This window comes from Mustela nivalis (genome assembly GCF_964662115.1).
Source record: "Mustela nivalis genome assembly, chromosome: 20".
In the NCBI taxonomy this organism is placed as follows: domain Eukaryota; kingdom Metazoa; phylum Chordata; class Mammalia; order Carnivora; family Mustelidae; genus Mustela; species Mustela nivalis.
This window is the reverse complement of record NC_139039.1, coordinates 21,257,581-21,271,037: the sequence shown is the minus strand read 5'-3', so window position 1 is coordinate 21,271,037 and position 13,457 is coordinate 21,257,581. Positions and strand designations below refer to the sequence as shown.

Here is a 13,457-nt window from a genome sequence, read left to right as displayed (position 1 = left end):
TCTTTGAGGTGACAAGTTGCACAGACTTGTGATAATGATGACTGCTGTGTATTAATGAGCAACTATTATGTGTCAGGGATTCATAGGTCTACTCATGCAATGAGAAAATTATGATGAAATACGCTCTGAGTACTAAAATTAACTCTGGATGTGGAGCGCCTGGGTAGCTCAGTCAGTTAAGCAACCGACTCCTTATTTTGGCTCAGGTCATGATCTCAGGATACTGAGATCAAGCCCCGCTCTGAGCTCAGTGTAGAGTCTGCTTGAGATTCTCTCTTTTTCCCCTCTGCTGCTACCCCCACTCTCCCACTCACACATAATCTTCCTCTCACTTAAAAAACAACCTTAAAAATTAAATAACTAAATATAAATAAAATAAAACTAACTCTGGATGTTTCTTAGGTTTTTGTTTGCCATCTTCCTTTTGTCCTTTTTTCTTGACTTATTTGATTTTCACCCTGTTGTACAATCTTACATTTAAACGCTTTCCCATATATCTATTTTATGCCGAACGTGAAGAATGAATCATGAATTAACTAATTTGAGTTACTAGTTACTGAGTTACGAACTAATAGATGAGTGACTTGTCTTTGCCACTTTGCCCGCACAATGCCAGGGACCAGAACCGGGAATTGTGGATTTGAACCCAGTTCAGTCTGATTTCCCAGCTCATGTCCTTGTTGGTAGGGCCTATTGCTTCCACACTAAGTTTGGACTGGAGTAAGTCATGGTGACTTAGAGAATTCTTAGGGCTTGGGCTCTAAGACAGGTACAACCTGGAGTTTTGAAAGCACAGAGCGCTTGTAGCTGATTCATACTTGAAAAAGACGTCTGTATGTCCGTGATGGGGTGAAGTTTTCCGTGGTTGAGGAATAAGGACAGCTTTTGAGGAATAATTGTACTCCTAATGATGACAGATCAAAGTGTGTGGTTTGGGTGCTTATTTCTTAAAAATATCCTGTCCAAGAAGGCTTTGCTCAAAGTGAGCATCTCAGTGAAAGGCACTATGGGAAACAGAACTGGGGACTTGCATCAGTGATAGCCCTAGGAGCGACCCTGACTGTAGCAAGAAATCTCAGCTGGAAGGACCCTGCAGTAGAGTTTCTGGGGAGCTCACAAAGATTCCGACAAGAACAAGAGTGAACCTTGTACCTCTGCCACACCTGGAGGAAACGGGAACTCCAAGTTCTCTGAACTCTGAGGTTTGGGTGGTGTCACACTGGAATGGGCATATTTCTTACAATTCCATGAGATAGTTCTTTGGACAAGTGGACTAGAAGACTTTGGACTATTTAAGAGTAAGCGGATGGGGCCTGGGGATTTTATCCAGGTGAGGCAAAGAATTTACCCCAGAATGTTCGGACAGGAAGAGGGGAAGGGGGAATGTTGCTTCCAACTGAACTTTGAGAAATTCCCCTCTTTCAACATAATGCTTGAGTCATCTTTTTTTTTTTTTTAAAGATTTTATTTATTTATTTGAGAGAGAGACAGTGAGAGAGAGCATGAGCGAGGAGAAGGTCAGAGAGCGAAGCAGACTCCCCATGGAGCTGGGAGCCTGATGTGGGACTCGATCCCGGGACTCCGGGATCATGACCTGAGCCGAAGGCAGTCGTCCAGCCAACTGAGCCACCCAGGCGTCCCATGCTTGAGTCATCTTATACTATATTTAATATGGGATATGGTACATTATTACATATGGACATATTGTGGTGTGGAGCCTCTAAAATTGGGAGCACCTAGGACCTAAAGAATTTTCCTTTCAGATCATTTTAATTCAGAACGAAGTGACACTAGAATAGAAGGCAGCGAATCTGGCAACTGGCCCTCATTGTGCAATGCTCCCTGCATTCAACACCCTCTGGGCAAGAGATTTCAGGTAACCCACCTCATCTAGTCTTATTAAGCAACAATGGTGATTTCCAACAGTAAGAAATCACCAGAAAAATGCTATTTTAAATTATGCTTTTTTAACCTGAAATATTTTTCATTGTATACGAAAAAAAGAGTATATTGCCAGTTAACCTACCGTGTTTGATAAGGACTTGTTGTCCAAGAGTGTTTCGTGACAATTTCTTTGCTTTTCCAAGGTACGTTTGCAGTTGCTAAGGAACCACATTTCACAGCCATGGCTATCTAGTAATACCATATGTGTATAATGTCAGAATAATTATGTGATAGCTATTGTGAAAACCATAAATCATGAGCATTAGAAGAAAAAATTTTTAATTAGATTGCCTGCTACAACCATAATAGAAAGTCTAGTCCTCCACTGAAATAAATGTTCTGGTGTGACAGAGACCTTACTTGCTCGTTTAGCATTCTAACCTCGGCCAGGCACAACTCTGGCATACAGAAGGCACACAAAAATGTTTGTTGAAGGAATAACAGTGTTTCTTCTCACTTGAACTGAAGAGAGAAAAATTATAGAAGGCTCAAGCAAGGTAATTCTCTTAGGAAAGAAATGGAATGCCTTTCTGAGAATTATAAATGGAAATTTTGCTATCCTAATATTCTCATTCACCAATTTTCTAAAGTATATGGATAATAGCCATATCTTTGGAAATTAGTTAACAGTGCCATTTTAAACTTGTTTCTGATAAACTGCTCCTTTCTGAAAATCATATCTTACTAAAATTAGGTACACAGAAAAACTATTGGTTTATTTAATAACCACTATATTTGAGACAAAGAATTAACCCATCTCCATGGGCTCAGTTTCCCCATCTCTAACTAAGTTTATATTTCCTTATAACCTGGTCTTTTTAATTGTTCATCTCTCTATGGTAGAGTCACGTGTTTATATATCTGCAGTCGTTACCTTGACTTACCAAAATATCTGTTTCATTTCTGCTTCCTAAATGAGGTAAAACATCAGTTGCAGGCTTTTTAAAGTTGGCATAATAAAAGTTGATATATAATCAGGCAAATTGAACCCCACACAAATGTTGATGTCAGAGTTTTTGGCAGAGGCTTAGACATAAAGTATGCATTTTTATGTATTTGATCATGTATCTTTTTGTTATATACTGCATATTTTCAATAAAACTCTAAAGCACCCTGTGCTATTTTTATATCTCAGAGTCACATATAATTGTTTTATATTCTCAAATATTAACTTGGAAGTCCTCCATGCAGCATAATTAAAAGGGGTCCTACAATTTGTTTTTGGAAATGGTTTTCACCTCACCAGGCTAACATTCATCTTTTAAAAGATGTATTTAATGTCAGTTAATTTTCAGTGAAGCAAGAATGCTTAGAGAGACACTAATTTTAATTAATTTTTTACCTAATATTTTCTGGTATTCTATTAAAGCCTTGATACATTCCATTGGCTACTTACATTGTCTTCATTCACTATGTAATTTTACAAAACAGAAGAAATCAGGTTTGTCTAGCGTAATAAACCCCCATGATTTGGGCCCTACAAATTGTTTTCCTCTGAGCACTTGCAAATTTCTTTTTCCTTTTATTTCCAAATGATTGCACAGAGTCACGAGACATCTTTTGATCAGAGGATGCTATTCATCAAGTACTGCCGTATCTCTTCAATTCTTCTGTCCTCTCCATGAACATTTTCATTATTTTTTAATATTCTAGAATTCAGACATTCTCCTTAATATAGCCTGCATCTGGTCAACTATTCATTTAAGTGGATTGGTAATGAAACTAACCTAACACATCACAAAAGTTTAACCCTCACATTAAATAAATGTCTGTGATGGTGGAGTGAGGAAGGAGTGGGCATTGGAGGCTACTGACTGCTTTGAAATCCCAGACCTAGAGCCACCTGGGTGGCTCAGTGGGTTAAAGCCTCTGCCTTCGGCTCAGGTCATGATCCCAGGGTCCTGGGATCGAGTCCGGCATCGGGCTCTCTGTTCAGCGGGGGGCCTGCTTCCCCTCTCTCTGTGCCTTCCTCTCTGCATACTTGTGATCTCTCTCTCTCTGTCAAATAGGTAAATAAAATCTTAAAAAAAAAAAAAATCCCAGACCTATCATGTGAACAAATTTGAATAACCAAGCCGCTTAATATTTCTGAACTCCTATCTTCTTACATACGGGGACAGTAAGACCAAACTTTCAGACTGATATGAAGACTAGGTAAAGTATTTAGAGAACATGACACAGAAATTTCTGTTACTCATAGATGGTTTAACATATGTTTTTATTGTCCCTCCCTCCCCTTAACCCAAATAAGGTGACAATAAAGAGAATAAAACTGTAGAAGCCTGCAAGGGCAAAGACAATAGGCAAGGGAAAAATAGCCGACATATCTTGACATGTCAGATGATGGGAGAAGAAAAGTGGTAGAAAAAGAGAGAAGATTAGTAATTCTGAGTGATTCAAAGTAAAACAATAGGAAGACCATAGAAAACTAAGCACATGAAAAAACTGAAACAATGATTAACTCCAGGAAAAAGAGAAAGTTGTATAAAACAAATGCAATCAAAGTACAAAGTAACACAAATGTATGCAATGTGTACACAAATATAACGATGTGAATGCTTACTAAAGAGTTTTATCTGAAAGAATATAAAACTATATATGAAGGTTAGGAATGTAAGAGAGGTAAATACTAATCAATTATTTTGGGAAGTCAATTTTTTAAAAAAATCAAGAACTAGTACTGTAAGTAGTGGGTTTTGTTCATTTATAATTGTGGTTCCATGGTTTTATCTGATTGTTTTGTTTTCTATATATGAAGAATATACTAAAAGAAATTCCTAATAAGGTTGAAAATAATCTCTGGAGAAAGAGGTAGAACAAGTAACTACTCATGTGCATTATAACCTTGTAATACTATTTTCTTTTAAATTACTTATGAACTATTTTCCTCATATCCTGAAACAAAAAATATGTTAATAAAAATTATTTATGAATTATTTTGAAATATATATAGCTTTACAGAAAACTCTGACAAATATATGATATTCTCTCTGACTTATTACTCAATTTTATAAACATCCTAATAAATGTCATTTGGTCAGGTTGATATTTTCATATAATCAAGTTAAAACTGTATAGTAGTATAAAGAAATACAATTAACTTTCTCCTAAATCAAGCCCTAACACAGATTCTCATGAAAATAAAATGCCAAATGTCTCTCAGAGGACAATTTACTTTTTAAGCATTGAAAACTAGAATGGGGGCACCTGGGTGGCTCAGTGGGTTAAGCCTCTGCCTTTGGCTCAGGTCAGGGTCCCAAACCCAGGGTCCTGGGTTCAAGCCCCACATTGGGCTCTCTGCTCAGCAAGGAGCCTGCTTCCTCCTCTCTCTCTGCCTGCCTCTCTGCCTACTTGTGACCTCTGACTCTCTCTCTGATAAATAAATAAATAAAATCCTTTAAAAAAAAAGGAAAACTGGAATGGTATTCAGGTATTCAATGTACGTGGTCTAGATCATCTTGAAGCTGTTTCCTAATACTTAGATCTAAAATAGTGTACGTCTTTTAAAATATATTTATTATTAACAATCAAAACAGTTTGGCTACTATATTAGTAGTGTTTGTAGAACAGTAATATAAAACCTAAATCTTCTAAAACCCTTGAGAACCAGATTTTACCACCAATGCACTCTATCTTCCTCACTCTTAACCTCATCCTTCACAAAAGAGAGAGAGAGAATGACTGAAAGAAGAGAGAGAGAGAGATGTTTCATTGGGTTAATTTTGTGGTATTCCACTTGAGTTTGGGCATGGGAAATCCCTCCAGAAGAATGCTTAAGAAGAACCTTCCATGGGAGGCTGGCTCACTGCCATACCTGGCTGAGTAGAATATGAAAGCTGAGGGCCGGAGTAGAAACTCTGGAAAGGTTTTTGGGGGGATGAAGCTCATGCTCTTGGGAGGGCACTTTGGTGTGAGGGGCAGAGATGCTAAAGAAGATTATCTTTTTTCCATGTAACATAAACATTTGTCTCTGAATCCTCTGTACCAACTTTGTGAAATGTACATTATTCATTTATTGATGATGGAGTCGAGCTTGCTTTTCTGGAACTGTGGCAAAGTGTTAAATCTAGCTTCTTAAATAGGAAAACCAGAACTCCCAGTTTGGTCCAGTGGTCCAGATTTACATCTGCTGTCCTAATGTCAGTATGGATAGGTCTGCTCTTTGTTCCCAGTAGGGTACAGAATGGATGATGAATTATAAATTCATTGACCTCCAAAGCCCTCTACTAGGGAAGAGATAAGGCAGCATATAAAATGTTATATGAAAGACGTATTTTATGCATAACTAATTTATTTATAGTAAGAGCTTTTCTAAAGTAAAATATGCATATGGGTGCCTTTTTAATAAAGTGAACAAAACAATCCACCATTTCCTTGATGAACTGAGTCAATAATTGGGACATTATTGTTAGGATATGATGAGAATTTGATGAGCATGAAGTTGATACAGGATACCAGGCTGAATAGCTCATCGATGGTTAATGAACTTCATTTTGAAAAAAAAAATCTGCCTGTTGTCAGCTTGAATTTCATTCATTTGCTTCCTTCACAAAAAAGGGAGTTAGGTGTGCAGCCGTGTGACCTCCTGGGTATTACAGTATGACTGCATTTCTCCATAATTAATTAGCAAATCAGAGGTTACAGCGGTCTCCTCTAGAGTGAAAGGAATAGCAAGGAGGCAAGCTCCCTGTTGTTCTCACTGTCTGGTGTCTAATAACCATCAATTATTTTTGCTCAATTAATACGCCCCTTGAATTTACTATATACTTGAGTCTCCCTTTTACTATAGTTAATAGATGGAAAGACAGAAGATGATTCCCCATTTCAAGAGTTTACCAAGTGACACTAATAATGTTCTCTAAGCAAGCCTGAATGCTTGATGTATAACTGAATTTCAGACACAAGCTAATACAACAACTGGATGTTGGATGCCATGACAAGATTAAATTCCAACATGTTAACTTCCAGGAAAGTGACTGGTAAAAAAAAAAAAAATCATATTACCACTTGTTCCACACACTGTCAAAGTCATCAAAAAACTGACTGAGAAGGCCAAAAAGAAGCCCGAACAGGGAATAAAATTGCACCAGCATCGAAACCAGGAGTAGTACCCACCACATATCACAGATACACCGCTGTGTGAACCAAAGCAAAAAAAAATCACAGGACATTTCACAGAATTTGCTTTCCTGAGAAATCTGGCATGATGCTGCAGAAAGCAATCAGAGAACATTCTCTCGGTCTCTTAAAATTCTCCATCGTGAAGAATTGAATCGAGTGCTGGTGTTGCGGGCACCTTGCCTGGATGTGGGCCAAAGGCTCCGATTTCCTCTTTGAAATCAGAAGGAACAATAATTCTTTGTTTTTGTTGCTAACTAATTAATTGTGGGGAGGTTTGAAGGCTAACTCCTGCTTCAGAGAGATGAGAAGGTCTGGAAGGGAAAGTGGATCCCGGAGACAGAACCCAAATATACCAGCTAACTGGTCATCAAATTAGCGCAAGAACAGAGGAGAGGTTCAAGGAATAAAAGGCACAGAACGAGACAATCAGGCAAACTCGACTTCTCACCAGTGTGCCTATCAGCCAAGAGAGTCATCACAATTTTGTGGACCTAGTATTAATGCAGTGGTTGCAAAGTACTTGGACAAAAAGCACAAAAATTCTCCCATAGCCCATCTTTTCACACTGCTCTGGGCCCCAGAGGTTCTGACTAAACCTGATATGTTCTGGCCAGCCCTTCTGTTTTAAGGATAAGATTTTAAACGCAAATTAAAATTAAAAAAAAAAAAAAAAACACTTTCCACTTACATCACTACTGAGATTAAAAACATTGATAATAGCCAGTTTTAATGAGGTTGAGGGAAGCAGGCACCCTTAAAGACTGCTGGTATAACTATCAATGGCAAAAAATCTTCCTGGAGGGTAATTTGGCAATCTGCTCCAAATTCAAATGCACATTCACTGACCCAGCAATTCCACTTCTAAAAATACGCGCTAATAATCAGATGAGTGTTCAAAGATATAGTACAAGGATATTCTATTGATAATAGAGAATAATTAGAAACCAAAAAAAAAAAAATGTACATCAATAGGGATTTGGAAACATTATGGGACGTTATACAAAGGAATACAGTGTAGCCATTAAAAATAATTGTATATGTCTATATTTAGTTATATGGAAAAAATCTGCAATGTGTTGGCAAGTAAAAAAAGCAAGCTACAAAACAGACATCTGTGGAAAATGTTCATTGAGAAAAAGTCTGAAGGGCTTTCCACCAGAAGATATGTGGTAGTTACCTTGGCTTGTGGATTTATGAATGATTTTTATATCTTTATAAAATGATGTATTGTCTAGGTATTTTATTTTATTTTATTTTTTAAATTATTTTTGTCTAGGTATTTTAAAAGAAAGATGTATTGCTCTTATAATTTTAAAATATAGATAGTATGCACATTCCATATATTATTTCTAAACCACCTGCATTCTCCTTCATTGGACAATGACACACCCCCAAAAGATTTTGCACATCAAAAATGTGATTTTTCATACATCATCTCATAAGCAAATATTTTGAAAATCCCACTGATATGCAAGAGCTCTGTTTTAAAGTATCACATGATCTGTCTGAACAGCAGTTTGTTTGCATTTTCTCTGTTAACTTTCTAAAACTTAGTGTCATCAGAAAATGAACATACTCATAAAGTCAATAGGGTGGATAATTCTTAGACTACAATTGAGGGGGAAAAAAATGGATAGCTACACCAAATATGAAATTTAAAGTCCCAGACCTGTGTGGCACTTAACTTAGCCAGTTATTTTAATGGGTGATCAGTTTCACTTCCCTTTCGAAAAGGTCCCTTCTCAAATGCTTGGATCCATACCCTTTGTGGAGCAGAGAGGAAGTCCTGTGACCTCATTCCCACCCCAGCTTTCCACCCCCCAACCCCACACACAAACTCACAAATGGAGTTGATTGGAACGAGATTCAACTGGGCTAAGGAGGGCCTTTTTCTCAAGGATTTGGATTAGAACGAAGAAATTAAAGTAGGTCTCTGTTCAAGATTAAGTTGAAAAAATGGGCTGGGATTTTGAAGGTCCATTTCTACCTAGATACCAAAAGAGAGGCAGAGATAAGCAAAATGTGAATCCACAGAAAGAGATAACTGAATTACTATGTTTTTACAAGTTTTTCACCAGGAATTACTATATTCCCTGCTTGGTTTCTGGAAGGTACCATAAATTCTCCTTTTGGCTTATGCTAAATTTCTGCAGCTCTCTACTGTTTGCAAATGACTAATCTCTTGACAAGAAGCTTCTAGAATGGTCCTCAATGATCATCACCTTTGGGTATTCCGTTGGAGTGTGCACGGGATTTAACTTATCTAACTAACAGGAGATGGAGGAAATGATGGGCCCTAAGTAATGGGCTGTACTGGCTTCTGCTTAGATTCTATCTCTGTCTAGTAACTCGACTTCTAATAATGAAGGATGCCAAGCTGTCAGGAATGTGGTTCAGAATTGCAGAATCACCAGAAACGCGTTGCCTTCCTAAGATTGGAAAAATAAAGCAAAGTAAGAATATTTGCACCATGTTGAGCTAAGTGTCAGATCTGTAAAGAAAGTATATGGGGAAATTTCCCACTTCAGAAAGTAGCAGCGATGATACTAGAACACAGCACCTGGAAGGCTATCAGCAGGACAGAAACAAATGTCTTGGAGAAAGAGAGCAGCCAATGCCTTCTGGAAGAATATCCAGACATAGTAAAAGCAGATCTTTGAGAGCTCTAAGCCACAGATGTCAAAACAGATAACAGCAACAGATAGAAGCGTGACAGAAGAGCAATGAAAAGTTACCTTATCAACAACTGGAGGAAATGAGAAGATATTGAGAGGAATTGAGAGACTATAAATCATACTCACTTGTGATAATGAGGTATGGTTTTTTTATAGTACATTTAAATTACCAGTACAAGAATTTTATTGAGTCTGTGTCATAGTAGATACATATTATTTGCAAAAAAAAAAAAAAAAAAAAAGTTCAATGTCTCAGTTAAGAACCCTAGTGTATTGTCTGAAGCAAAGGTCCCTGAACCCTAGTATGTCTGTCAGATCTCCTGAATGCTACATAGAGTGACGTCTTCTAGGCCAGAGAAGTTCACCACCGATGTTATCAACCCCATTATCTCCAGACTACCTGGTTGAGGAAAGGGATTATATAGGTTTGTATTCCTTCCTTGTATTCTCCCAGCACAAAATAAATGAATATATGAACTGAAGAGTAGTATAGAGGTTTTACTCAGGGGCCACCAATAACTTCTCAAAGGCTTTTCATCTCAACCAAAGAACACAGAAAACTATTTAAGAGACTACCTTCTCCATACCCACAGGGGCTGTATGTAGCTAAAACCATTCTAAATGTATAGGAAATAAAAAATCCAATATACACAATGGACAGCTCAGGCCATGAGGGGCTAATTCTCTCACAAACCCAGCTGCATGGTAGGGTTAAAAACAAACATTAAACTTTGAGCCGCTGTAATCAAAATAAATGTCTAATACGTCATAGTCATAAGAAATATATTGAAAGCTATGGAATCACCAAAGTAAAATTTGCAACTCCTATTTAAAGCCAGTACATTATGAAACTAACTCTAACACCTCTACAATTTTAATTTATAGACCAAATTTAATTTAATTTATAGACCAAATTTAATTTATAGACCAAAGCACCTGGCCAGATACAGAGACACAGCTCAGAGTTTGTATTAGTCAACTTTCACTAGTCTTGCTAACAAAATCCAAATGGCTACAAACAACAGGGATGTATTTCTCATTCACAGCACCTGCTGAGTGGAGGTCAGCTGCTTCTTGGTTCTGCGTGTCCCTTCAGTGGGAGTCAAGTTAAACAAAGGATCCCCCACCTGGAATATGCTGTTCTCTGGAGAGAAGAATCAAAAATAAGACTGCACAACTTTTGTTCATTCTCGGCATGCGTGGGCCAGTGTTATGTGTGCATGACTCCCATGGAAGGGTGGGAAATACATGCCCCCCTTTAAAGAGGGCCACCAGAGTGGGGACATATAGGGATAGGCCCAAGTATTGAGGGCAACAAATATACTGAACAAGTAATATAATCCATCATCATTGAATCAGAGCTGAATACCGTAGCATCTTCCCGCTCTGAGTTACGAGTAAAAGGCAGTCAACAATTTGTAAACAAAATTGGACGAAGAAATTATCCTTCAGAAACTATCAACGACAGTTTCATGGGGACATCTGTCGTTAAGCATCTGCTTTCAGCTCAGGTCATGATCCCAATGTTCTGGGATTGAGCCCCACACTGGGTTCCCTGTTCAGTAGGAAGCCTGCTTCTCTCTCTCTCCCACTCCTCCTGCTTGTGTTCCTTCTCTCACTGTCTCTCTCTTTGTCAAATGAATAAATAAAATCTTTTAAAAAATAAAAATTAAAAAAATAAAATTGAGCTTTAAGAAATTGCAAACAAAAATAGGGGATATTTTGTATTCAATTGACCCCTTTAGTTAAGACCTCAGGTGCCCATTCACAGCCTGCCACCATTTGCATAAATATATCTTTTAAGGAAAATTTGGTAAAGCTTGTGAAAAGCCATAAATACATTCTTGTCTTGATACAAAAATTACAATTTTGAGAATTTACCCTAATTAGATAGTCCTATAGTAGCATAAAAGATATACTCCCAACTATGTCCAACACAACAATATATAAAACCAACCAACGGGAAACATTCTCATAATTGAGCCATAAGATCTGTTTAAAAAGTTATGATGCATTCATAATAATAGAATGTTCCACAGACATAAAAGTGATACACAGGAATACATATGCCTTTTGAATGTATTTGTGATAAAAGACATAATTCATCGGGACTCAGGAATGAATACACACTTAGGCTACGTGGATAAAGCCTCCAAGTCTTGGTTTCAGCTCAGGTCGGGAATTCAGGGTTGTGAGATGGAGCCCCACATGGGGCTCCACGGTCAGTGCAGAGTTCGCTTCAGATTCTCTCCTTCTCCCTCTGCCTCCCCCCACCGCCCTCCCCTCCACATCCCCACACTCCAGTGTGCAATCTCTCCCTCTCAAATAAATTAATTAATTTAAAAAAAAAGAAAGAAATGAATATACACTGTAAACCTGGTTTGGGGGAAAATGTGAATACTTTTAAAGAAAAGATTATGAAGATAAATGCCAAAATACTACTTCCAGATAGCATGTTTAAAGGTAAGTAACTACGATTTTCTTCTAGATATTTTATTCTTTCAGGAAAAATAAATTAATCCCCTAAAATGGCTCCTGTCCAAACTTACAGATTGTAGCTGCCCTGGAAGACTGAGGCCTTCTTTCTGGCTGGGGACTTTACATCCACACTCAGGAAAATAATCATCCTGACCTTGAGAAATTGGACTGCCTGTCATCCGTCATAAGAGAATTCAGCAAGCATCACAAGGAAAAGACTCATTGCATCTGCACGGTGAAATTATTCTCGATACAGAATGTACTTAGTAAGAAAATAACTAAAAAGCTACACAATTCTTAATTGTCACGGTGTGCTATTTTTTCACCAATGTCTTAACACCTTCCCAGCCAAAAATGACAAAACCTTATTTTTTTAAAAATGTCCATATCTTAGCTAAAGGCATTTTCTCAAAACTCTCTGACTTTGCAGTAAGTACTAATTTAAACAAAGGAACTCTCAAACATTTTCTTTTCTCTGAGAATCATAAAGAACATGAGCAGAAGACCTAAAATTTAGGGGAGCATATATACCTGGCGATCTATCCCTTGAGATAATACAGACGCAGAAAAAATAATTAAACAGCTCTCCCAGCTAAAACCTCATACCATGTAGCTAGACGATTGCATTTTATACTTATCCATGAATATTTTTTCTCTGCTCACCAGGTGGTTTTTTTCCTTATAAAGTAGCACTTTTTTTCTTCTTTGCTTTTCACAAAGAGATGAAAATTAAAAGCAAACAAAAAAGACCTTTGGAGTTGATACAAATGGGCATCTTCTATGTCTGTGGAATTCATGCTTTATGCCTTCTTGGCTCGCAATCCACTGGCCCAGGAGGCTGCCACCTCAGACTGGTGTCCTGGGTCTCCTGGGCTTACAATCCTGACACACATGACTGTTTCTTGTCTCCTCCAAAACCACACACACACACACACACACACACACACACACGAATGAAAAATTTAAAGAACACTGAGACCATCCAAACAGGGTCCTTTGCCTTCAGGCCCGCTCCTGCCCAGCGACTACAGAGCTACCCCACTTTTGATTCCTGCGGCTGGTTTTCTTTTCCTTTCTTTGCCTATGCACCTACTGCTTGCCTCCCTCTTCACACATGTCATCTCTGATCCCTGTCACTTTCTTTTTCCTCTATCCCTCTTATTTCCTCCCTTCCCCAGGTCTTCCCACAAGTTTCCGACTTTTCCACCAAAAAAAAAAAAAACTAACAAACTAAAAACG

General features: G+C 37.9%; 1 protein-coding gene across 2 annotated transcripts in view; it reads right to left on the bottom strand.

Annotated features, from left to right (window-relative positions):
• The window catches only part of SGCZ (sarcoglycan zeta), a 1,087,941-nt gene that overhangs the window by 994,327 nt on the left and 80,157 nt on the right, over window positions 1–13,457 (bottom strand). The window lies entirely within an intron of this gene.